General features: G+C 42.2%; 1 long non-coding RNA gene across 50 annotated transcripts in view; it reads right to left on the bottom strand.

The window, feature by feature from the left end:
• LOC118386390 (uncharacterized) overlaps positions 1–21,671 on the bottom strand; it is an 84,782-nt gene extending 63,111 nt beyond the window's left edge. For all 50 annotated transcript variants that reach the window (XR_008140117.1, XR_008140115.1, XR_008140122.1 and 47 more), the window contains exon 1: positions 21,142–21,671. This is a non-coding gene — a long non-coding RNA (uncharacterized LOC118386390). The remainder of the gene's footprint in view (positions 1–21,141) is intronic.
• Between the last annotated feature and the right edge of the window lie 4,271 nt (positions 21,672–25,942).

Genomic DNA, 25,942 nt, shown 5'->3' with positions numbered 1-25,942 from the left:
GAAGAGATAAGATTAACGAATTGCTGGCGGGTCTGAGGAAACAGCAGTCAACTTTCATCCAGAGCCGAGAAGTCAGTGAAGCAGCGGTAAAAGCCAGCTACCTAATTGCTAGCGAAATAGCATTAGCATCGAAGCCGTATTCCGACGGTGACTTTGTTAAACGATGCATGATGAAGGCGGCTGAACTTGTATGTCCCGAGAAGCGACAAGCTTTTGCCAATATTAGCCTGACGAGGAATACTCGGCAGATTTGAAGGGCAAATTTGCCTCTGTAGGTCTGGACAGATTTTATCAGTATCTACTACCAGGGTACCCCAAATTAACAGCCCTGGCTGCTAAAATTGTGTGCATGTTTGGGACAACCTACCTTTGTGACAGCTAGTCAGGACATGACACCTGGTGTTGATGCACTTGTACAGGCCAAAAGATGCCAAGTTTCAGGTACAAATACAAGTCCAGACTAGACTAACACCTTTAAAATGCTGCCTTAGATACTGTTTGCATTGAAAGAATACAGCTCTGTGAAGATGAATCCTTACTGTGGTGATTTAAAAAATGTGCACTTTAATGTTAGTCAGCAGCTTCAAAACAAAAGTTGTGTGATGGAATTCTACTGTTCATACAACTCCATAAATGTTCAGTATGTATTGTATGTGTATGTATGTTTCATGTATGAAGTTTACAGATTTACAGGACAGGCGAACACTTTCTTCATTACACATTTAAAATCACTCTCCTTAGTTTGTAAGGTGTACGCAGGGATTACATTTAGATTTTATATGCGTATGTGTAAGTGGTTTAAAAATTCCTTTCTTTAAAAGTCTCATTTAATCTTAAAGTGCATTACTATATTTTTCAGTACCAATTAAAGTTTTGTGCCTTTGTACAATCAGTGGGATCAGTTGCAATGCATATTTGTGAATGATAAAAGTAAATTGCACATTTGTCTAAGGAAATATGAGGTGTTTCATGAAATGTTTTGTAAAAGGATAGTTCATTAAATTTCAATATTTTCCTAATGTTCTTGTGCTTCTTTACACCAAAACAAAGGAAATACATGATATTTTGGTTATTTATAGCAGAGTATGGTATAATTTTAATGGTCCGGCCCACTTGACATCTCCCTAGGCCGTATGTGGCCCACGATGCGAAATGAGTTTGACACCCCTGATCTAGATCCTCTTTGAGGCTGTAGAGGGATTCAAATTGTGGTTTTAAAAGAAAACATGAATCATCAGTGTACAACACCACATTTGTTTTTAAGCCACGGATTTCTAATCCCTTAATATTATTGTTGGGTCTAATTTTAACAGCTAACATTTCGATGGTAATAATAAATAGATATGCCGATAGTGGACAACCTTGTTTTACTCATCTTGACAGTTTAAAACTTTCTGAGATGTAGCCCTTATTTACACCTAGGGTTACGATACATAACTTTAACCCATTTTATAGAGATTCTCCAAAGTTTAAATATTCCAGGCATGTATATATAAACTCCAGTCGTACTTTAACAAAAGCCTTTTCAAAATCAGCTATGAAAACCAGGTGTCACGTTCTGACCTTTATTTCCTTTGTTTTGTATTTATTTAGTATGGTCAGGGCGTGAGTTGGGTGGGCAGTCTATGTTTGTTTTTCTAGGTTTTGGGTATTTCTATGTTTCGGCCTAGTATGGTTCTCAATCAGAGGCAGGTGTCATTCGTTGTCTCTGATTGAGAATCATACTTAGGTAGCCTGGGTTTCACTGTGTGTTTGTGGGTGATTCTGTCCTAGTTAAAAAAAAACATGTATCACCCAGTAGGCTTTGATAAAATTGTGAGTATCCTCGCCCACGTGGAAATTCTGTAAGAGTAATATATCAATTACATGATGGTACGACCGCATTCTGTCCCCTATCAACACTTTTAAAACTTTTGGTGCCAGAGAGAATTACTTTTTTATGTCATCAAGATGACTAGCTTGATTAAGCCTCCGCCATGTATATCTCACTAGGTCAGGGTATTTAAGTCTCTATATATCCACTAATTCCAATATATCCATGACATTCATGATTTCCTTTAGTGCCTGAGGGTGATAGTTTGTAGTGTGATTTCCTTAAGTGCCTGAGGGTGATAGTTTGTAGTGTGATTTCCTTAAGTGCCTGAGGGTGATAGTTTGTAGTGTGATTTCCTTAAGTGCCTGAGGGTGATAGTTTGCAGTGTGATTTCCTTAAGTGCCTGAGGGTGATAGTTTGTAGTGTGATTTCCTTAAGTGCCTGAGGGTGATAGTTTGTAGTGTGATTTCCTTAAGTGCCTGAGGGTGATAGTTTGTAGTGTGATTTCCTTAAGTGCCTGAGGGTGATAGTTTGTAGTGTGATTTCCTTAAGTGCCTGAGGGTGATAGTTTGTAGTGTGATTTCCTTAAGTGCCTGAGGGTGATAGTTTGTAGTGTGATTTCCTTAAGTGCCTGAGGGTGATAGTTTGTAGTGCGATTTCCTTTACGGTCCATCGCTCACTTTGTGCCTGACAGGCAGGCGCCTCTCCTATCAATGGGATTGCTAGCAGATGCAGATCGTTCATTCTAGCGGGAAATGGGCTCGACGGACTAGTGAATTTAAACTTTTAAATAAAAAAATAGCCTAGTTACTGTGGAGTGGAAAATGTAGCCGGCTGAAAATGATTCTGTAACCGGCTGATTACGGCCGACAGCCGGCGCTAAATGTTAAACACGGATGATAATGAATTCTCAGGGGACAGAAATCATATTCACACCAACTAGATAAAAAAACTTGATAAGGGGAACCTGATAAGGTTTCAATTCATTTCAATACAACAGACCAATTTAATCCCAGAGACCCAACCCAATGTACTGGTAGACTTTAGCTTAGTGAACAGTAGGGGCTAACAGCTGTTGGTCAAGTTCAACAACCACAGAAACCACACCATTTCTCCCAGAGCTGTTTCTTCCATACTTTGTGACTTTCCCATTACAGGTTTTCCCAATTGCTGATGATAATAGGCATTGTTTTTTTCCTCTTCCCTATTGAATTGCCTGCAGGGAATTCAGCCATAACTCAATTCCCGGCATTAGACCCAAGCAATAACTTCCCAGAAATAGAGCAAGACTGACCTCACTTTAAAAAAATGCCTGCGGAGACAAAAGCCAGTATTCAGACCCATTTTTTCCATCTTTGTTTGCAGTGCATCACAGGGCCTCATGCACGGACATCAGGGTAGTCATTGTTAGAGTTAGAACAAACTAGGTTTACCTCACCTCTCATCTCTCCCTCTTTCTCTCAGGGTCTGGCCGAACCCAAAGACCCTTCACTCTGATTCAAAGGGAATCAAGTTGCACTGAGTACGTTGTAATGCCATTGGCATGCTTTTGTCTGCTCAAAGTGGTTGTGGATCATGAAATGAAAAGAGTATTTTCAACAGGCCGAGAATACATCCAAAAATGTGTAGGCTACACCCTCAACTACAATCATATCGAAAGACATTGAAACCATGGACTTATTCAGCCACATAGTGGACCGGACACACTCAAACTGCAACAGTGGCTACTGAAACACCGTACTGAAGGATCGCCTACTACACTACAGAAAAACTGAAGGATAGCCTACTACACTACAGAAAGATAGCTTGGTACACTACTGAAGGATAGACATTACCGAAATACTTTTTAAAATGTAACCTTTATTTAACTAGGCAAGTCAGTTAAGAACAAATTCTTATTTACAATGACAGCTAAACCCAGATGACACTGGGCCCATTGTGCACTGCCCTAGGGATTCCAAATCACAGCCGGATGTGATACAGCCTGGATTTGAACCAGGGACTGTAGTGACACCTCTTGCACTAAGATGTAGTGCCTTAGACCACTGCACCGCTAGGGAGCTTTGTACACTACAGAAAGACTGAAGGATATCTTGGTAAACTACTGAAAGACTGAATGATATCTTGGTACACTACTGAAAGACTGAAGGATATATTGGTACACTACTGAAAGACTGAATGATATCTTGGTACACTACTGAAAGACTGGAGGATAGGCTGCACACACAAACCGAGAGCTCCTTCATTTCACAATATCCTCTCTCCATCATCTCTTTTTCTCTGTGTGTCCTGAGGTGAACTCTGAACATTCCTTCCACCTCAGCTCTCTTAGTCACGGCTGAAAATGGATTGATCTACTTCCTCTGCTCCGGCTCCACACCACCCCCCATGCCATATGTACACCCCACTTCAAGGTCTCCTGCAGCCAGCCTGAAGGGCATCTCTCCTGGGCAAGGAAACCCCCAGGGGGCTGCAGCCTGATCAGCTGAATCCCACCACTGGACAGAATGACGGCTGCTGCCTGTCTGAAAGAGAAAGACTGGCTATGAAGGCTGGTATCACCATGATATCACCATCCATGTTACTCTGTTTAATAGAATGGTTTCTTGTCTCGAACTAAAAACCCATTCCCCAGATTAGGCTGGGCAACCTAAGAGACAATGTAGATTTCTAAATAATTTTTTTGAGTTAAAAGTACATTTTATTTTACCACATAAACAACAGTAGCACACTCAGGTACATTATTCCTTTACAAGTTTGTTCAAATCTGTCTTTGGTCTGACAACCATTTACATCATTACATTTAAGTCATTTAGCAGACGCTCTTATCCAGAGCGACTTACAAATTGGTGCATTCACCTTATAACAAACATCCAGTGGAACAGTCACTTTACAATAGTGCATCTAAATCTTAAAAGGGGGGTGAGAAGGATTACTTATCCTATCCTAGGTATTCCTTAGGGTACTGTTAGAATAAACTGATCCTCATGCACTTCTTTTGTAGCCAGAGTTCAGCTGAGAACACTGACTTGTTGATCCTGTTGTGGAGGCCTCCCTGTAGAACACTGACTTGTTTAGGCTGTTGTGGAGGCCTCCCTGTAGAACACTGACTTGTTTAGGCTGTTGTGGAGGCCTAAGCTGTAGAACACTGACTTGTTGAGGCTGTTGTGGAGGCTTCCCTGTAGAACACTGACTTGTTGAGGCTGTTGTGGAGGCCTCCCTGTAGAACACTGACTTGTTGAGGCTGTTGTGGAGGCTTCCCTGTGGAACACTGACTTGTTGAGGCTGTTGTGGAGGCCTCCCTGTAGAACACTGACTTGTTGAGGCTGTTGTGGAGGCTTCCCTGTAGAACACTGACTTGTTGAGGCTGTTGTGGAGGCCTCCCTGTAGAACACTGACTTGTTGAGGCTGTTGTGGAGGCTTCCCTGTAGAACACTGACTTGTTGAGGCTGTTGTGGAGGCCTCCCTGTAGAACACTGACTTGTTGAGGCTGTTGTGGAGGCTTCCCTGTAGAACACTGACTTGTTGAGGCTGTTGTGGAGGCCTCCCTGTAGAACACTGACTTGTTGAGGCTGCTGTGGAGGCCTCCCTGTAGAACACTGACTTGTTGAGGCTGTTGTGGAGGCCTCCCTGTAGAACACTGACTTGTTGAGGCTGTTGTGGAGGCCTCCCTGTAGAACACTGACTTGTTTAGGCTGTTGTGGAGGCCTCCCTGTAGAACACTGACTTGTTTAGGCTGTTGGGGAGGCCTAAGCTGTAGAACACTGACTTGTTTAGGCTGTTGGGGAGGCCTAACCTGTAGAACACTAACTTGTTGAGGCTGTTGTGGAGGCCTCCCTGTAGATCATTGACTTGTTTAGGCTGTTGTGGAGGCCTCCCTGTAGAACACTGACTTGTTGAGGCTGTTGGGGAGGCCTAACCTGTAGAACACTGACTTGTTGAGGCTGTTGTGGAGGCCTCCCTGTAGAACACTGACTTGTTGAGGCTGTTGTGGAGGCCTCCCTGTAGAACACTGACTTGTTTAGGCTGTTGTGGAGGCCTCCCTGTAGAACACTGACTTGTTTAGGCTGTTGTGGAGGCCTCCCTGTAGAACACTGACTTGTTTAGGCTGTTGGGGAGGCCTAAGCTGTAGAACACTGACTTGTTTAGGCTGTTGGGGAGGCCTAACCTGTAGAACACTAACTTGTTGAGGCTGTTGTGGAGGCCTCCCTGTAGATCATTGACTTGTTTAGGCTGTTGTGGAGGCCTCCCTGTAGAACACTGACTTGTTGAGGCTGTTGGGGAGGCCTAACCTGTAGAACACTGACTTGTTGAGCCTGTTGTGGAGGCCTCCCTGTAGAACACTGACTTGTTGAGGCTGTTGTGGAGGCCTCCCTGTAGAACACTGACTTGTTGAGGCTGTTGTGGAGGCCTCCCTGTAGATGAGACAACTATAGAACATTGAGCCACTATGTTGTTGTGTAGTATGTTTGTTTTGGCTTTGTGTCACGCGTCCATTAGCTACACTGTTTTGTTCTTCTATCCTCATGGGGACCTAAAATGTATTTCCATTTCAAATCATATTTTCCCTAACCAATAAACTTAACCCTAACCCTAAACCTAAACTGTAACCAAAAAACTAAACCTAACCACTAAACCCTTACCCTAATTCTAACCCCAATTGTAACCCTAAACCTAACCCCTAAGCTTAAAATAACCGTTGTACTCAAGGGTATGTGGGAAATGTCCCCACAAGGGACTTTTCCTTGTTTTACTATCCTTTTAGGGACGTTTGGGAATTGTAGGTCCCCATAAGGATAGAAGAACCAACACACACACTTCTCCTATTGTTAGCTAGTAGAGACATACTAATCCCCTACCTCACCGTTGGCCAAAAATAATGTTGACACCAGCAGAACTGGTAAGCACTCTCATAGAGGGCATTTTATCAACTAGAGTTGCACATTTTGGGGAATATTCAGAGGTGGAAACTTTCCGTGGGAATTAACGGGAATATATGGGAATTAACGGAAATATGTACAAATTAATATTAACACCATTTAAATGTAGATGTTTTTTGCATTGGATAAATTTACCATATCTTATGGAGACAGAAACAAAAACCTTTTACCTTATCATAAGTAGACATAATTGCAAATGATTAAATCCTTCCAATAAAAAAAATATTATTTAGTTACGAAATTAACTTTAATTAAATGAGTTGACTCTTCACACGGGATGATTTCACTGAACAACAAAAGAAAGGGAACATTGAATGATCCCCAATGATCAATCGCAAAATGTTTTCAACATACATCTGTAAAATTATAGTCTAGAAACTAAAGCTTTGGTTGTCTTCCTCTCAGGCTTCCATGTCTTCTCCCTGGACCTCCTCAATGTCCACCTCATGAACATCAGACTCTGAGGCCTCATCGTCACTGTCACTTTCCAACCTTGTTGAGGATGTCTCGTTGACAGGCTCAAAAAGACTCAAATTTGTCCAGATGACCACCAATTTTTCAATTCTTGTATTGGTCAGCCTGTTGCGTGCTTTGGAGTGTGTGTTCCCAAACAAGGACCAGTTGCGCTCTGAGGTGGCTGATGTTGGTGGGATTTGGAGGATGAAGGCATCAGGGGAAGCACCTCAGATCTAAAAAGTCCTTTGGCTGATGAGATATGTTGGCACGACTGCCATATTGCATCTCCATCCCAAAGCTCTTGCTTGGAAGTGTACTTCGCCAGACTGCCAAGAACCTTGTCCTCATCCTGGCCAAGGTGGCGAGACACGGTAGTGATGACACCATAGGCCTGTTGATCTCTGCACCAGACAGGATGATCTTGCCAGCATACTTGGGGTCCAACACGCTGCGGCGTGTATGGGCTTCAGGCAGAAGTTTTCACGCTTTTTAATGTATTTCAGAACTGCAGTTTCTTCCGCTTGGAGCAACAGTGAAGTGGGCAGGGAAGTACAGATTTCTTACATCTGCAAGCAGATTCTGAACATCAGACAGGATGGCCTCTCTCAATCCGTAAAATGGCTATTTCTATAGGTTTCAGGATTTTCAGGCTGCTTACCACTCTCTCTGAAAATACATCATCCAGGAGAATCCTCTTGATGGGGCTGTCCATATTGGCAGACTGTGATATGGCCATTTCTTGGAGAGACTCCTTCCCCTCCAAGAGACTGTCAAACATGACAACACCACCCCAACGGGTGTTGCTGGGCAGCTTCAATGTGGTGCTTTTATTCTTCTCACTTTGCTTGGTGAGGTAGATTGCTGCTATGACTTGATGACCCTTCACACACCTAACCATTTCCTTGGCTCTCTTGTGGAGTGTATCCATTGTTTTCAGTGCCATGATGTCCTTGAGGAGAAGATTCAATGCATGAGCAGCACAGCCAATGGGTGTGATGTGAGGGTAGGACTCCTCCACTTTAGACCAAGCAGCGGTGTGGCTGTGCCCTCGTAGAATACTGGTTGAGGGGTGGAGATTATGTAGTTAATTATTCCTTGCCCATGCAGCAGAGATGATTGCAATACAGTCTGCTTTCTCTATGATTTGCTTGTACTTCACTTGAACTCTGTTGCATCCAGAAAATTAGTAGGTAAAGCATGTCTGGTTGGAGGGGTGTATGCTGGGCGAAGAACATTCAGAAATCTCGTCCAATACACATTTTCTTTGAGCATCAGATGTGAACCAGTTGCATACACAGCTCGAGCAAGACATTCATCAGCATTTATCTGACTACGTTCCTCCATTGAGTTAAAAAAACTTCTGATTCCAGGAGGACCATGAGCTGTTGCTATTGATAAGGTGTCTGATTCATAATGTTGACCTCGCATAGAGATTAGAGTGGACGATTAATTAGGGCCGATTTCAAGTTTTCATAACAATTGGAAATCGGTATTGTTGGACACCGATTTTGCCGATTTTTTAAAAATTATTTATTTTACCTATATTTAACCAGGCAAGTCAGTTAAGAACACATTCTTATTTTCAATGACGGCCTAGGAACGTTGGATTAACTGCCTAGTTCAGGGTCAGAATGACAGATTTTCACCTTGTCGGCTCGGCGGATCCAATCTTGCAACCTTACAGTTAACTAGTCCAATGCAATAACGCCTGCCTCTCTCTCGTTGCACTCCACAAGGAGACTGACTCGTGTCCTGCGTTGCGTATAATCTGACTGAGCATAAAAGCATACACGTATCTAAGTATCTGACTGAGCGGTGGTAGGCAGAAGCAGGCGCGTAAACATTAATTCAAACAGCACTTTCGTGCGTTTTTCCAGCAGCTCTTCGTTGTGCGTCAAGCATTGAGCTGTTCATGACTCAAGCCTATCAACTCCCGAGATGAGGCTGGTGTAACCGAAGTGAAATGGCTAGCTTGTTAGCGCGCACTAATAGCGTTTCAAACGTCACTCGCTCTGAGCCTTGGGGTGGTTGTTTCCCTTGCTCTGCATGAGTAATGCTGCTTCGGGGGTGGCTGTTTTAGTTGTGTTCCTGGTTCGAGCCCAGGGAGGAGCGAGGAGAGGGATGGAAGCTATACTGTTACACCGGCAATACTAAAGTGCCTATAAGAACATCCAATAGTCAAAGGTTAATGAAAAACAAATGGTATAGAGGGAAATAGTCCTATAATTCCTATAATAACTACAACTTAAAACTTCTTACCTGGGAATATTGAAGACTCATGTTAATAGGAACCACCAGCTTTCATATGTTCTCATGTTCTGAGCAAGGAACTGAAACGTTAGCTTTCTTACATTGCACATATTTCACTTTTTACTTTCTTCTCCAACACTTTGTTTTTGCATTATTTAAACCAAATTGAACATGTTTCATTATTTATTTGAGGCTAAATTGATTTTATTGATGTATTATATTAAGTTAAAATAAGTGTTCATTCAGTATTGTTATAATTGCCATTATTACAACAAAAAAATTATAATAATAGCCAATTAATCGGTATCAGCTTTTTTGGTCCTCCAATAACCGGTATCAGTATCGGTGTTGAAAAATCATAATCAGTCAACCTCTAATAGAGATAGAGGGACTTGTGTCAGAGGTTGCTTGTTGTGAGCGCTGAGGGAACTTTATGCACATGGACAGATAATTCTGCATCTTTGTTGCATTCTTCACATATGATTTGGCACAGTATTTGCAAATGTACATAGCTTTTCCTTCTACATTAGCTGCAGTGAAATGTCAACACACATCAAATAGTGCATGTGGCATTTTCCTGTAAAGATTAGAGAAAAATGTGTAAAAGAAACCCAAATATAATTCCATGTACAGATAAATATTAGCAGTTAAACAACTGTAAGATAAAATGTTTAAAAATTAAACATGTATGGAAACAGGTGAATTAACACTCCTCAGTTAGCAGGCTCAAGCATGCAAAAACCCACATGGTGGCAAAAACTAACTAGCAGAAATTGTTAAGTTAAAAATGATTTAAATACACTTTGCTGTAGGCAAAGTTAACTTAGCTTAACTTAACTCTAGTTAACTTCTTGACGCACCCATCCCTTTAGCAGGATCATTTTCATAAACACCCGCTGAATTGCAGCACACCAAATTCAAATTAATTACTAAAAATATTTAATTTTCATGAAATCACAAGTGCAATATAGCAAAACACAGCTTGGCTTGTTGTTAATCCACCTGGCGTGTCAGATTTCAAAGCTTTTCGGCGAAAGCATAAGAAGCGTTTATGTAAGAACATCTCTCTCAATAGACAAAATATTACAAACACTAGCAGCCAAGTAGATTGGTCACGAAAGTCAGAAAAGCAATAGATTAAATCGCTTACCTTTTTTTTTTATTTTTTTTTTATTTCACCTTTATTTAACCAGGTAGGCAAGTTGAGAACAAGTTCTCATTTACAATTGCGACCTGGCCAAGATAAAGCAAAGCAGTTCGACACATACAACGACACAGAGTTTCACGTGGAGTAAAACAAACATACAGTCAATAATACAGTAGAAACAAGTCTATATACGATGTGAGCAAATGAGGTGAGATAAGGGAGGTAAAGGCAAAAAAAGGCCATGGTGGCAAAGTAAATACAAGAAAGCAAGTAAAACACTGGAATGGTAGATTTGCAGTGGAAGAATGTGCAAAGTAGAAATAAAAAATAATGGGGTGCAAAGGAGCCAAATAAAATAAATAAATAAAATAAAAACAGTAAGGAAAGAGGTACTTGTTTGGGCTAAATTATAGGTGGGCTATGTACAGGTGCAGTAATCTGTGAGCTGCTCTGACAGCTGGTGCTTAAAGCTAGTGAGGGAGATAAGTGTTTCCAGTTTCAGAGATTTTTGTAGTTCGTTCCAGTCATTGGCAGCAGAGAACTGGAAGGAGAGGCGGCCAAAGAAATAATTGGTTTTGGGGGTTACCAGAGAGATATGCCTGCTGGAGCGCGTGCTACACGTGGATGATGCTATGGTGACCAGCGAGCTGAGGTAAGGGGGTACTTTACCTAGCAGGGTGTTGTAGATGACATGGAGCCAGTGGGTTTGGCGACAAGTATGAAGCGAGGGCCAGCCAACGAGAGCGTACAGGTCGCAATGGTGGGTAGTATATGGGGCTTTGGTGACAAAACGGATGCACTGTGATAGACTGCATCCAATTTGTTGAGTAGGGTATTGGAGGCTATTTTGTAAATGACATCGCCGAAGTCGAGGATTGGTAGGATGGTCAGTTTTACAAGGGTATGTTTGGCAGCATGAGTGAAGGATGCTTTTTTGCGAAATAGGAAGCCAATTCTAGATTTAACTTTGGATTGGAGATGTTTGATGTGGGTCTGGAAGGAGAGTTTACATTCTAACCAGACACCTAGGTATTTGTAGTTGTCCACGTATTCTAAGTCAGAGCCGTCCAGAGTAGTGATGTTGGACAGTTTGCCTGGAGGGTTGTTAACACAGTGTCCAAAGAAGGGCCAGAAGTATACAGAATGGTGTCGTCTGCGTAGAGCTGGATCAGAGACTCACCAGCAGCAAGAGCGACATCATTGATGTATACAGAGAAGAGAATCGGTCCAAGAATTGAACCCTGTGGCACCCCCATAGAGACTGCCAGAGGTCCGGCCCGCAGACCCTCCGATTTGACACACTGAACTCTATCAGAGAAGTAGTTGGTGAACCAGGCGAGGCAATCTTTTGAGAAACCAAGGCTGTCGAGACTGCCAATGGGGATGTGGTGATTGACAGAGTCGAAAGCCTTGGCCAGATCAATGAATACGGCTGCACAGTAACGAGTCTTATCGATGGCGGTTAAGATATCGTTTAGGACCTTGAGCGTGGCTGAGTTGCACCCATGACCAGCTCTGAAACCAGATTGCATAGCAGAGAGGGTATGGTGAGATTCGAAATGGTCGGTAATCTGTTTGTTGACCTTTGATGATCTTAGGGTGTTTGCACTCACGAGACTCCCAGTTACACAATAAATGTTCCTTTTGTTCCATAAAGATTATTTTTATATCCAAAATACCTCCATTTGTTTGGCGCGTTATGTTCAGAAATCCACAGGCTCGAGTGGTCACGACATCGCAGATGAAAATTCCAAATAGTATCTGTAATGTCCACAGAAACATGTCAAAGCTTTTTATAATCAATCCTCAGGTTGTTTTTAAAATATATAATCGATAACATATCAACCGGGACTGTCGCTTTTTCAATAGGAGAAGGAGAGACAATGGCTGCCCCACTCTGTTGCGCAAGCAAAACTCTGCGAACACCCAGCTATCCACTGACGCAATGTTATATTTCTCGCTCATTTTTTCAAAATAACAGCCTGAAACTATGTCTAAAGACTGTTGACACCTTGAGGAAGCCATAGGAAAAGGAATCTGGTTGATATCCCTTTAAATGGAGACAAGGCATCCAATGGAAACAGAGATCTTTCAGGAAAAACAGCACTTCCTGGTTTGATTTTCCTCAGGTTTTCGCCTGCAATATCAGTTCTGTTATACTCACAGACAATATTTCAACAGTTTTGGATACTTTAATGTGTTTTCTGTCCTAATCTGACAATTATCTGCATATCCTAGTTTCTGGGCCTGAGAAAGTCCGTTTCAAATGGGTACGTTTTTTAGGCAAAAACAAAAATCCTGCCCCCTACACTCAAGAAGTTAATAAAAAATCATGTATGTCATATAAAATATATTCACCCCACCCAGTATTGTAATCAAAACTTACCAGAAAGCATGTAGTCCTTGGCTCAGATAGTGTAGTAGTGTGGGCTCAATAGCATCTCATTAGTGTGCAAGATCTTTAGAATCAGCTGTGCAGTCGTAGCCAAAAGTTTTGAGAATGACACAAATATAAATTTTCACAACGTTTGCTGCTTCGGTGTCTTTAGATATTTTTGCCAGATGTCACTATGGAATACTGACGTATAATTAATAAGCATTTCATAAGTGTCAAAGGCCTTTATTGACAATTAAATTAACTTCTTATGGCTGGGGGCAGTATTGAGTAGCTTGGATGAATAAGGTGCCCAGAGTAAACTACCTGCTACTCAGGCCCAGTTGCTAATATATGCATATTATTAGTAGATTTGGATAGGAAACACTCTCAAGTTTCTAAAACTGTTAGAATGATGTCTGTGAGTATAACAGAACACAAATGGCAGGCAAAAACATGAGAAAGAATCCAACCAGAAAGTGGGAAATCTGAGGTTTGTAGTTATTCAAGTCATTGCCTATAGAATATACAGTGTCTATGGGGTCATATTGCACATCCTGAGGCTTCCATTAGATGTCAACAGTCTTTAGAACGTTGTTTGATGCTTCTACTTTGAAGGAGAGGGGAATGAGAGCTGAATGAGTCAGGGCTCTGCCAGAGTGGCATGAGCTGATCACACGTGCTCACGTGAGAGTTAGCTTGCGTTCCATTGCATTTCTACAGACAAAGGAATTCCCCGGTTGGAACATTATTGAAGATTTATGTTAAAAACATCCTAAAGGTTGATTCTATACTTTGTTTGACATGTTTCTACGAACAGTGATATGACTTTTCGTCTGAACTTTCGCCTGGACTTGCCCGCGCCTTGTGAGCTTGGATTGTGTACTAAACGCACAAACAAAAAGGAGGTATTTGGACATAAATTATGGACTTTATCGAACAAATCAAACATTTATTGTGGAACTGGGATTCCTGGGAGTGCATTCTGATAAACATCATCTAAGGTAAGTGAATATTTATAAAGCTATTTCTGACTTCTGTTGACTCCACAGCATGGCAGATATCTGTATGGCTTGTTTTGTTGTCTGAGCGCTGTAATATTGGATGATAAATAACCTAGCAGTGGCAGCTATTAGTCTACTATAGGGCGAGACGGCTTGGTTGGTTTCTGGCTCGCCTCTCACTCCATCCTCCCTGCTCCTTGTGTCACTCGCTCACTCACAGTAGCCTACACACAGCACACACGGCTCCTGCTAGAGTATCACCTCTATCTGGGGCGGCAGGGTAGCCTAGTGGTTAGAGTGTTGGACTAGTAACCAATTTGTAAGTCGCTCTGGATAAGAGCGTCTGCTAAATGACTTAAATGTAATGTAATGTAACCAGAAGGTCAAACCCCCGAGCTGACAAGGTACAAATCTGTCGTTCTGCCCCTGAACAGGCAGTTAACCCAGGCCGTCATTGAAAATAAGAATTTGTTCTTAACTGACTTGCCTGGTTAAATAAAGGTAAAATAAAAAATAAAATATCTACGTCCTCTCCCTGGCGCTTTATCAGCTCTGGTTAATAAAGTAGATTAAAAATGGACTTTTCTGGTGCTTCTTTCAATTTGATCAGGTCTGGATCCGATCAGGTCTATACAGAACGGGAATAGTTGTCCTCTGGTCCGTTTGAGACCTCTATATTATGCATATCGGGTCCGGATGGGAAAAGGCCGTGGTCCATTTCAGAACGTGAAGGCCTCTACTTTCCATGCTTACTAAATGTTTGCACTTTTGGTGACTTGACATACATTGCATACTCTATGAATATGAACATAACGCATTATGCATTACCTTTATTTGAGGGTGATTCTTATGATATTGCCAGCAGTAAGAGTTTAGTTAAATTTCTATTTACTGCCCTAAACTTGCCAGGCCCTAGACAGCGCCAAAAACAACTAATCAGAGTTTAACAGGTTAAATCTTAACCATCTGTAACTCTCTCACACTCATGTACAAACAAACACAAACACACATGCATACATACTACTTAAGCATGGACGCACCCACCAACACACACCTTCCCACAATCTTTCCCACAAGGACTTAGGAAATAATTAAGCCATATTTTCACACAGTTGGCTCTGGGAGTAATCTCAACAAGATGTAGAAAAGTCTCAGATCTGTTAAACACTTTACATCAGCTACTGTGTCAGTTGTCCGTGTACTGTTCAATTGTATATTTTATAGGCCTAACAGAAAAAAATGTAATTTATATGGAAAGAATAGTTACAGGTAATAAAAAGAAAATATCAGATACCTTTACTGTAATCCACATATTTGGTCTAACATGATTAGGCCTATAACCACTTGTAAAATGCTTTAACTTACTGCACACACGTGGCCAGAAACTTCTGAAGGAATAGGCCTACCTGGGCTGACAGGTAGCCTAGTTAAGAGTGTCTGGCCAGTGAACGAAAGGTTGCCAGTTTGAATCCCTGAGCTGACTAGGTAAAAAAAAAAATCAGCCTATGTGCCCTTGAGCAAAGGCACTTAACATGAATTGCTCCTGTAAGTCACTCTGGATAAGAGCATCTGTTAAATTACTCAAATATGAATATACATAAGCAAGAAGAAAAATAGAAGGAGATAATTAAATGGACTGAACCATATTGGAATGCCATGATGATGTCAGTCTCAATGGTTGTCATTCTAAATAAGAATTTGTTCCCTAACTGACTTGCCTTGTTAAATAAGATAAATGGTGCCTTGGCTGTCCAGGAATCCTCAGGCCACATCTTCAGAAACACAGAGAAGTATTTTTGCACAGGCCTAAAGTTACTCCTTTTTCATTAGGGAATTTATACTGGGAAAGTATTTGAGAAAGCTGTATATGATTTCATTCCAGTGGTGGTCGGTGCCATTTAAGATGAGGTAGGACAATATACACTGCTCAAAAAAATAAAGGGAACACTTAAACAACACAATGTAACTCCAAGTCAATCACACTTCTGTTAAATCAAACTGTCCACTTAGGAAGCAACTCCGATTGACAATACATTTCACATGCTGTTGTGGAAATAGAATAGACAACAGGTGGAAATTATAGGCAATTAGCAAGACACCCCCAATGAAGGAGTGGTTCTGCAGGTGGTGACCACAGACCACTTCTCAGTTCCTATGCTTCCTGGATGATGTTTTGGTCACTTTTGAATGCTGGCGGTGCTTTCACTCTAGTGGTAGCATGAGACAGAGTCTACAACCCACACAAGTGGCTCAGGTAGTGCAGCTCATCCAGGATGACACATCAATGCAAGCTGTGGCAAGAAGGTTTGCTGTGTCTGTCAGCGTATTGTCCAGAGCATGAAGGCGCTGCCCGGAGACAGGCCAGTACATCAGGAGATGTGGAGGAGGCCGTAGGAGGGCAACAACCAAGCAGCAGGACCGCTACCTCCGCCTTTGTGCAAGGAGGAGCAGGAGGAGTACTGCCAGAGCCCTGCAAAATTACCTCCAGCAAGCCACAAATGTGCATGTGTCTGCTCAAATGGTCAGAAACTGACTCCATGAGGGTGGTATGAGGGCCCAACGTCCACAGGTGGGGGTTGTGCTTACAGCCCAACACCGTGCAGGACGTTTGGCATTTGCCAGAGAACACCAAGATTGGCAAATTCGCCACTGGCGCCCTGTGCTCTTCACAGATGAAAGCCGGTTCACACTGAGCACATGACAGACGTGACAGAGTCTGGAGACGCCATGGAGGACGTTCTGCTGCCTGCAACATCCTCCAGCATGACCGGTTTGGCGGTGGGTCAGTCATGGTGTGGGGTGGCATTTCTTTGGGGGACCGCACAGCACTCCATGTGCTCGCCAGAGGTAGCCTGACTGCCATTAGGTACCGAGATGAGATCCTCAGACCCCTTGTGAGACCATATGCTGGTGCGGTTGGCCCTGGGTTCCTCCCAATGCAAGACAATGCTAGCCCTCATGTGGCTGGAGTGTGTCAGCAGTTCCTGCAAGAGGAAGCCATTGATGCATTGATGCTATGGATTGGCCCGCCCGTTCCCCAGACCTGAATCCAATTGAGCACATCTGGGACATCATGTCTCGCTCCATCCACCAACGCCACGTTGCACCACAGGCTGTCCAGGAGTTGGCGGATGCTTTAGTCCAGGTCTGGGAGGAGATCCCTCAGGAGACCATCCGCCACCTCATCAGGAGCATGCCCAGGCATTGTAGGGAGGTCATACAGGCACGTGGAGGCCACACACACTACTGAGCCTAATTTTGACTTGTTTTAAGGACATTACATCAAAGTTGGATCAGCCCGTAGTGTGGTTTTCCACTTTAATTTTGAGTGTGATTCCATTGATCATTTTTGTGTGATTTTGTTGTCAGCACATTCAACTATGTCAAGAAAAAAGTATGTAATAAGAATATTTCATTCATTCAGGATGTGTTATTTTAGTGTTCCCTTTATTTTTTTGAGCAGTGTATTTTTTTATAAGTGTAACAGTATAGACTTTAAGTCCGTCCCCTCGCCCCGACCTGGGCGCGAACCAGGAACGCTCTGCTCACGTCAACAGTCACCCTCGAGGCATCGTTACCCATCGCTCCACAAAAGCCACGCCCCTTGCAGAGCAAGGGGAACTACTACTTCTCGGTCTCAGAGCAAGTGACGTCACCGATTGAAACGCCACTAGCGCACACCACGCTAACTAGCTAGCCATTTCACATCGGCTACATAAGCATGGACTTATTTCTATTACAGCATATTGGATGACTGCCTGTCACGCCTTGTCACAATATTTTTGTGTTTTCGTTATATATTTGGTCAGGCCAGGGTGTGACATGGGTTTATATGTTGTGTTTCGTATTGGGATTTTGTAGGCATTGGGATTGCGGCTGAGTAGGGGTGTAGCATAGGTTTGGCTGCCTGTGGCGGTTCTCAATCAGAGTCAGGTGATTCTCGTTGTCTCTGATTGGGAACCATATTTAGGTAGCCGGGGTTTCACTGTGTATTTCGTGGGTGATTGTTCCTGTCTCTGTGTAGTGTTCACCAGATAGGCTGTAATTAGGTTTCACGTTCCGTTTGTTGTTTTTGTATTTATTAAGTTATTTCATGTATCGCGATTATTCATTAAAGAACATGAGTAACAACCACGCTGCATTTCGGTCCGACTCTCTTTCGACAAACGAAGAACGCCGTTACACTGCCATTCATATTCCACTCAACCAGCTTAATGTAACATCGATAGGTTTAGGCAACTACACGATACTCAAATTTTCCCTATACCATCATGAGGTTGCTAGAACCTAGCCGATGAATGAACGTTTAAAATGTAGGTGCACAGATCAAGAGTTATTTGAGGTGACAGACATTGACACATTCAATACAGCCCTGCACACTCTTGCCTGCATCTAGCTGATCTAGGGTGTAATCATTAAATGATTACACCCCTGATCAAACACAAACACAGTTCACTTTCATATCAGCCACATACAAACAGCATGATCCCTTTGATCTTTGTATAATTAATTACAGCATTTACGCGCTCACTTCCTCTCACCCTTTCCCTTCACTTGAGGACTTCAGTGCACAACACATCAGCTGTCTGTGACCAGGCGAAAAAAACATTCCAAGCCGAACCTTCAAATCATAACCGCGAACAGCTACATCATTGTCACCATATTAACGTCATTGTCAACATAACTACTAGAACTAACACGTTGGTAAACCCGCTACAATCATGCAGCACAGTGTACAGTCAGCAGCAAGCAGTTCAGCAGTTACACCAGTGGGCCTGGCGCAATAAACTACTAAACTCAAAAGCTTACATTGACTTGGAAGAGTTCCAGAATTGGATAGCTATAGCCAGCTAGCTAACATTGTAACGGCGTTCTTCGTTTGTCGAAAGAGAGTCGGACCGAAATGCAGCGTGGTGGTTACTCATGTCTTTAATAATTAAAACGACGATACATGAAAAAAACTAAATAAATACAAAAACAACAAACGAAACGTGAAACCTAATACAGCCTATCTGGTGAACACTACACAGAGACAGGAACAATCACCCACGAAATACAAAGTGAAACCCAGGCTACCTAAATACGGTTCCCAATCAGAGACAACGAGAATCACCTGACTCTGATTGAGAACCGCCTCAGGCAGCCAAGCCTATACTAGACACACCACTAATCAACCACAATCCCAATGCCTACAAAAACCCCAATACGACAATACAATAAACCCATGTCACACCCTGGCCTGACCAAATAAATAAAGAAAACACAAAATACTAAGACCAAGGCGTGACAAACATAGCATCCCTCTCTGTTTGAGCTGAGTGTTTGAGTAGGCTAAACAAGCTAGCTGCTTTCGCTAGCTAAGTGAAAGTGATAGTATTTTTTCTAAAAAAATATATAAATACTACCAAATCTCTCGCTTGCTTCTCCATTTTTGAAGAAATTAATTTGTTCAAAACTGTTTAACGATTGTCTTTCTCTCTTTTTGAGTCAACTCCTCACCAAATTTCATACACTGCATTGCTAGTTAGCTGTAGCTTGCGCTTTCAGTACTAGATTAATTCTCTGATCCTTTGATTGGGTGGAAAACATATCAGTTCATGCTGCAAGAGCTCTGATAGGTTGGAGGACATCCTCCGGAAGCTGTCATAATTACTGTGTAAGTCTATGGAAGGGGGCGAGAACCATGAGCCTCCTAGGTTTTGTATTGAAGTCAATGTACCCAGAGGAGGACGGAAACAAGCTGTCCTCCGGCTACAACATGGTGCTACCCTACAGAATGCTGTTGAGGCTACTGTAGACCTTCATTGCAAAACAGTGTGTTTTAATAAATTATTTGGTGATGTGAATATTTAGCATAGTTTTATCTAAAAATGATCACTTTTTGAACTTTTCACAATTTATTTGTATGAAATTCACTGAGGATGGTCCTCCCCTTCCTCCTCGGAGAAGCCTCCACTGTTTCACTCACAGGGACAACATAAGACACATGCAAGCGCCCAAACTGTACACACACACACACTGCACACACACACACAGCTGTAACATTCCATCAAATCTAGGTTGTTTACATTGAACATACGTTTTGTCTGGTTGCTTGACAAATCCTACACGTAGTGTAAAGAAAACGTATTTAGAATTAGAATGCATAAAAATAACTACATTAATATTGTTATAAACCGACGTGAACCTGGTAATATCAGGTTTTTTTATTTAGAAAAGTATATATTATAGTAAGCAAATACTTATTATGGTCTTATTAATTATAAATGCATGTGACACATTCTCAATGCTTTGTTGGAATCCTTAAAATGTTTGTGGAAAAAAAAAAACGTAAAAGTAATAGCATAGATTACAACAAACCCAAAACCGTTGCACTACTTGAATTTCCTATAAAGGAAAACGTTTTCCTCAGCTATGCTATTAGTAATTCTTACTTAGTTGTGAAAAACTGCATTACAAAATATATGTTTCTTTTGTAACTAGGTTGTGTAATAAAGTTAAAAAAGTAGGAAAAGATGCAGAAGTGTTTTCATAATGAGAACCGTATCAGATTACAATAACATACCTCATGCCAGCAATCCCCCGCGCGCCCCGCCCTCCTGTAAGCATCGCGTGAGAGTGCAGCAGACTCTCAAACTTGATTGTGATTAATGCAAGAGTACTTACTATTCCATGCCAGACATAAACTATACACGAAGAGAGGTGCTTAAGGTGACTGGGATAAAGACAAACGGGAGGCACGAGAACTTCTGGTCAGGCACAAATGTACAGCTGCTACACAACACATCAATACTGCACACATGCTCTTACGAGCGGTGCATGCGTCCAATGAGACGTTGTCCTCCGTGCAGAAAGAAACCCAGTTACCCCAGAAGAAAGCAGGAAAAGCAAACTAGCAATAAATCAAAACCAATAACAATTTATGAAGAAAATAATCCAACAACACGAAGTGAATGATTGTTTTTTTAGGCTTATGTATAGGCGAGGCTTATGTATAGGCGAGGCTTAGAATGCTCAACTCCATGATACGCGATGGAACTCGATATGCAGCACATTATCAAATCAAGCGCCATTCTGTATCCAGCTCATGCTAGACTTAAATCGAACTTCCCAAAATATTTATTGTCAGGTCAAACAGGTTTAAATTACATGCTTACGTTTTTTGAACGGGCTTCTTCCGCTTCTTGACAGCATAGACTCCAGTGTTACTCAACATGTTGACGCTTCTGCTGTATTAGTTGGTACAAAAAGTTCAAAAACACGAACACAATAACATCCACTGTCTTCCTCAGAGACCGTTCTCAAATTAACAAGGGAAGTTAATATCCAGACATGCGTGAATCCCTTCAAATAGAGCGGTCTCTCCTTAACGCAGATCCCCCGCGACGTTAATTTGACAGACCCAAGCGGTCAAAGTCACTGGCAAAGTCGACCGTAATAGACGTGCGGCGTAAATCCAGAAGTGCTTGGGGGATGAAGCAAGTTTCGGAAAGTTCCCCCGATCAACAGAGTAAATAATATGTGCGTGATCACAGCAAATTTCCCTTCCTGTTCTTTTTGTTCATGAGAAGTCTAGAGACCCTCAAACAAACAACAAAGTAGTTATTCTAAAGGGGTAGATTTTACTGTATGCAACCCAACGCTTGGAACAGTTTCTGAACTGCTCTCTTGCAGCAGGTAAAATGTGCCTATCGTTCCTAGCATGGGGCGTTTTCAGGAAATCCGATAACCTATGAGCTGTTTTTTTTAACCCTAACAGTCCCGAGTCCCAGCGTTTCATACATCTGATTTTCATTTGTCTGCATCTCCAGCAGCCCTTGTAATTAGCCTCACAATTAAGTGTTTTACCATTTTATTTTCAGGACAACCAGAGCTACAAGTAGAACACCAAACCATTTGTCATAAACATTTGCATTAAATGTCAATAAAAAAATAAAAACATAAAAATAAACAACAAACAAATTATATGAATGCAAGTACAGAAACGGTTTGCTCGGTGGGGAACACAACTAGTCAGTGACAACCTTGTGGAGTTTGGGGTTTGTGACAGCAACTACAGTATGTGAGTTTATTACAGTATTATAGACACTATGTAAATGTTTAAAGACATTTTTTTTTACCAGGTAAGTTGGTTTTGGTTGGTAAATGTTTTTCCTATGACCTTCTAACAACTCTTTTGTAGCGTGTGAGCATCATAGAGCAAAACATGATAGCTTTTAGTAATTTGTAGCTTAAAGCATTCTGACACTAGACAATTTTGGTTTAAGACCTGGCCCGGGCCCCTTCGGGTCTGCCCTTATTTCACAAACGCCGCTGCTCTAGCTCAGCCCCTGTTAACCACACAGACTAATGGTCAGTACCATCAGATGCAAAAGAAACCTAGAAGTCTGTGGCTCAAACACACAATGTTTAATTTACCTGTCCTCCAATGCTTGTCTTCTAAGCCATTTCAGTAGGAGTTACTGTATCCAGGAGTTGGTGTATCGAGGTGCTCCAGCAGCATAATCATGGGTGACATGTCTGGCTAGGGGGAACCACGGCTTAGCTAGTAGAGTTCGTGCAGATGTTTTTGGTGGATCTGTGCCTGTATTTGTGAAATACATCTATTAATAGTTTAATAGTATAGTATAAACAGTAATAACATAATAATAGCAATAACAGTAATAATATACCTACTGAATCACAATACATTCATTTCTGACTAGTGGGGTATTGATGGTGGGCTGAGGTATGCAACAGGATCAGCATCAGGTTGGTGCAAGCCTGACGTACAGGCTGGAGAGTGAGAAAGATTGATAAAAAGTTCAACTTAGCCCATTCAAAATCCTAATATGTTGACAAGAAAACCCTGTTACACTTCCTCATAGTGTGCCCGTAATTCGGACAGTGAACGCCATTCACCTCCTGCTCTAGCAGTAAAAGTTGGCTACTATTGCCTTGCACAAACAATAGACGAACAGGCATTGCTCACGATCTCATAGCTACACTCGTGATCTACCACACAGGGTCATGATTGAGAGGTAATTGAGTGGGGCTCTACCTGCATGTATAGAGTATCTTCCATGTCTGTCAATAGGAGAGGATACATTCTGCCCTAGGGACATGTAAATTGTTTCCCTAACAACTAAACCAATGGGGATGGGAGAGAAAAAAATAGGTCGAGAATTTGTGGTTGTGCCAAACGCCACGACGTTCCAACAGTCACCTGCTTTTCAGGTCTGGCTTCTCTTTTACCAGTGCAAGCCCATTACCTGTTACCTGGATTCAAGCTCTCATTACAAAACATCACAGGGTGGTGGGAAACGACTGTATTAAACACAACCGTGAAAGTTGTAGACGAGTGAGTGTTTTTGTCAAAATGTATTTTTCCAATATTTAATCTTTATTTAAACTCCTGTTGCCATAATGCTGCAGGCAGGCCAAGCATCTCTCTCTCTGCTCTGCACTGTGGCCAGCCAGCTTGCCTCACATTTCAGCAGAAGTCCGGTAGTAATGGAGGTTTGACACATGCAGCAGATTAACAATTCAGACAGAGTTCTATTCAGACTGTGGGAGCTGAGCATCATGGTTGCTGTCCTCGCCACAGAATTCCGACCGTGGTGGTGGAAAGAGAACCAGCATGCAGCTGTTCCCATGGACTTAATTCATTATGCTCGTTTGCTTATGCGGCCACGCTACATTCCTGCGTGACAGCCACTGGTGCAGGGCAATCACCGCCGTAGCAAGATGTCTTTTTTAGACAGATTCGGTCTGAAGCGAAGCTACATGGCTGGCTGACTGAGTTTTTGTGGACTCGGCTGCTGCTCTCCCACTCAACTGCTGCTCTCCCACTCGGCTGCTGCTCTCCCACTCGGCTGCTGCTCTCCCACTCGGCTGCTGCTCTCCCACTCGACTGCTGCTCTCCCACTCGACTGCTGCTCTCCCACTCGGCTGCTGCTCTCCCACTCGGCTGCTGCTCTCCCACTCGACTGCTGCTCTCCCACTCGACTGCTGCTCTCCCACTCCACTGTTCTCTGTTACTGACAGTATGTTGGATATACAGTTCAGTATGTTTGATGTACAGTTCAGTATGTTTGATATACAGTTCAGTATGTTTGATATACAGTATGTTTGATGTTCAGTATGTTTGATATACAGTTCAGTATGTTTGATGTACAGTTCAGTATGTTAGATATACAGTTCAGTATGTTTGATATACAGTATGTTTGATGTTCAGTATGTTTGATGTTCAGAATGTTTGATGTTCAGTATGTTGGATGTTCAGTATGTTGGATGTTCAGTATGGTGGATGTTCAGTATGTTTGATGTTCAGTATGTTTGATATACAGTTCAGTATGTTGGATGTTCAGTATTTTTAAGTTTCAGTATGTTTGCTGTACAGTTCATCAGACAGATATTATTTTCAATTTTTTATTTAACCAGGCAAATCAGTTAGGAACAAATTCGTATTTACAATGCTGGCCTACCCCGGCCAAACCCTTAACCAGGACGACGCTGGGCCAACTGTGCGCCACCCTATGGGACTCCCAATCACGGCTGGTTGTGATACAGCCTGGGATTGAACCAGGGTCTGTAGTAATGCCTCTTGCACTGGGATGTAGTGCCTTAGACCGCTGCGCCACTGGGGAGCCCCAGATATATGTTATCCATATTATTTTAAGCATAGCAATGTTAAGTGCTGTATCTTGTAGTCAACAATGGGATGCTACTTTATGAGGTTAATTTAAGTATGACTTGGAAGCTTGTTTTTTCACAGGGGCGCAGGCTTCAACCACATGCATCACATCCAGGGCTGATGAACTTGTTCTTCCAATTGCATACTGGTTTGAGTCTCATGAAGGCCTACAACTGGAATTGAATAGTAAAGGAAATGCAGGAATGCACAAGATTGCATGATGCATAAATGTACAGTACTGTGCTGCTGATGGGGAAATCTTTACTCCAGCCTCTGTGCAATGCAGACTCGTATGGAACCCTAGTCTCTACACACTGGGGGAAGCGGGAGAGAAAACATGATGCTATCTATTCCTGTGTCACGGTTGTCATATGGAGGAGACCAAGGCGCAGCGTGCTAAGCCTACATACTTCTTTAATTAAATAAATAACACTGAACAAGCTATACAAAACAACAAACCGTGACGCTAATATAGCTAGTGCAGACAGGCAACTAAACATAGAATAAGAACCCACAAAATACCCAAGGAATATGGCTACCTAAATATGACCCCCAATCAGAGACAACGATAAACAGCTGCCTCTGATTGAGAACCAATCTAGGCAACCATAGACATATAAACACCTAGACTTACAAAAACCCTAGACTTACAAAAAACCCTAGACATACAAAAACCCTAGACAATACAAAAACGAAACAAACCACCCTCGTCACACCCTGACCTAACCAACATAATAAAGAAAACAAAGATAACTAAGTTCAGGGTGACATCCTGTGGGAAGACAGTAGCATGTGAAGGCTGCACATGCATTATGATAACACCTCAACTTGTGACTCAGTCTCATTATAGACTGTAAAACTGCTACTCCATTACCATCAGGTCATATAATGTGCCCAGGGAGTGTCATGGTTTCTGCCCATTTGGACTGCAACGGGCGAGCTGTAAATGGTGATGTTATTAGCTAATTATGGCAATCGCTTCTGTGTGTTCTGCGTTGGGGAGAAACCACAATGTCTGTTATGCAGGGAAGAGAGGACCATAATTGTTGTCCCATTTTTTGTGGTCTTTTCCCCGCCCCTTGGTGTTCACGTCTTCCTCTGCTCTCTGGAGAAGAAACAGATTGTGGGGTCAACTACCAGCTCTACCTTCTCCCCTTGCATGAAATCTTTGATTTAGAACAAAAAATGTTCTATACTGAAAAAACGATCAAATATACTATTTCTGTTTCATGAATAAACAGAAGCAAACATACTGTATCTTTTCCTATTATAGGTCAGCAATG

Source organism: Oncorhynchus keta, chromosome 7 (assembly GCF_023373465.1).
Source record: "Oncorhynchus keta strain PuntledgeMale-10-30-2019 chromosome 7, Oket_V2, whole genome shotgun sequence".
Classification (NCBI taxonomy): Eukaryota; Metazoa; Chordata; class Actinopteri; order Salmoniformes; family Salmonidae; genus Oncorhynchus; species Oncorhynchus keta.
The sequence above is the reverse complement of the archived record's forward strand: the minus strand, read 5'-3'. Positions and strand labels throughout refer to the sequence as shown.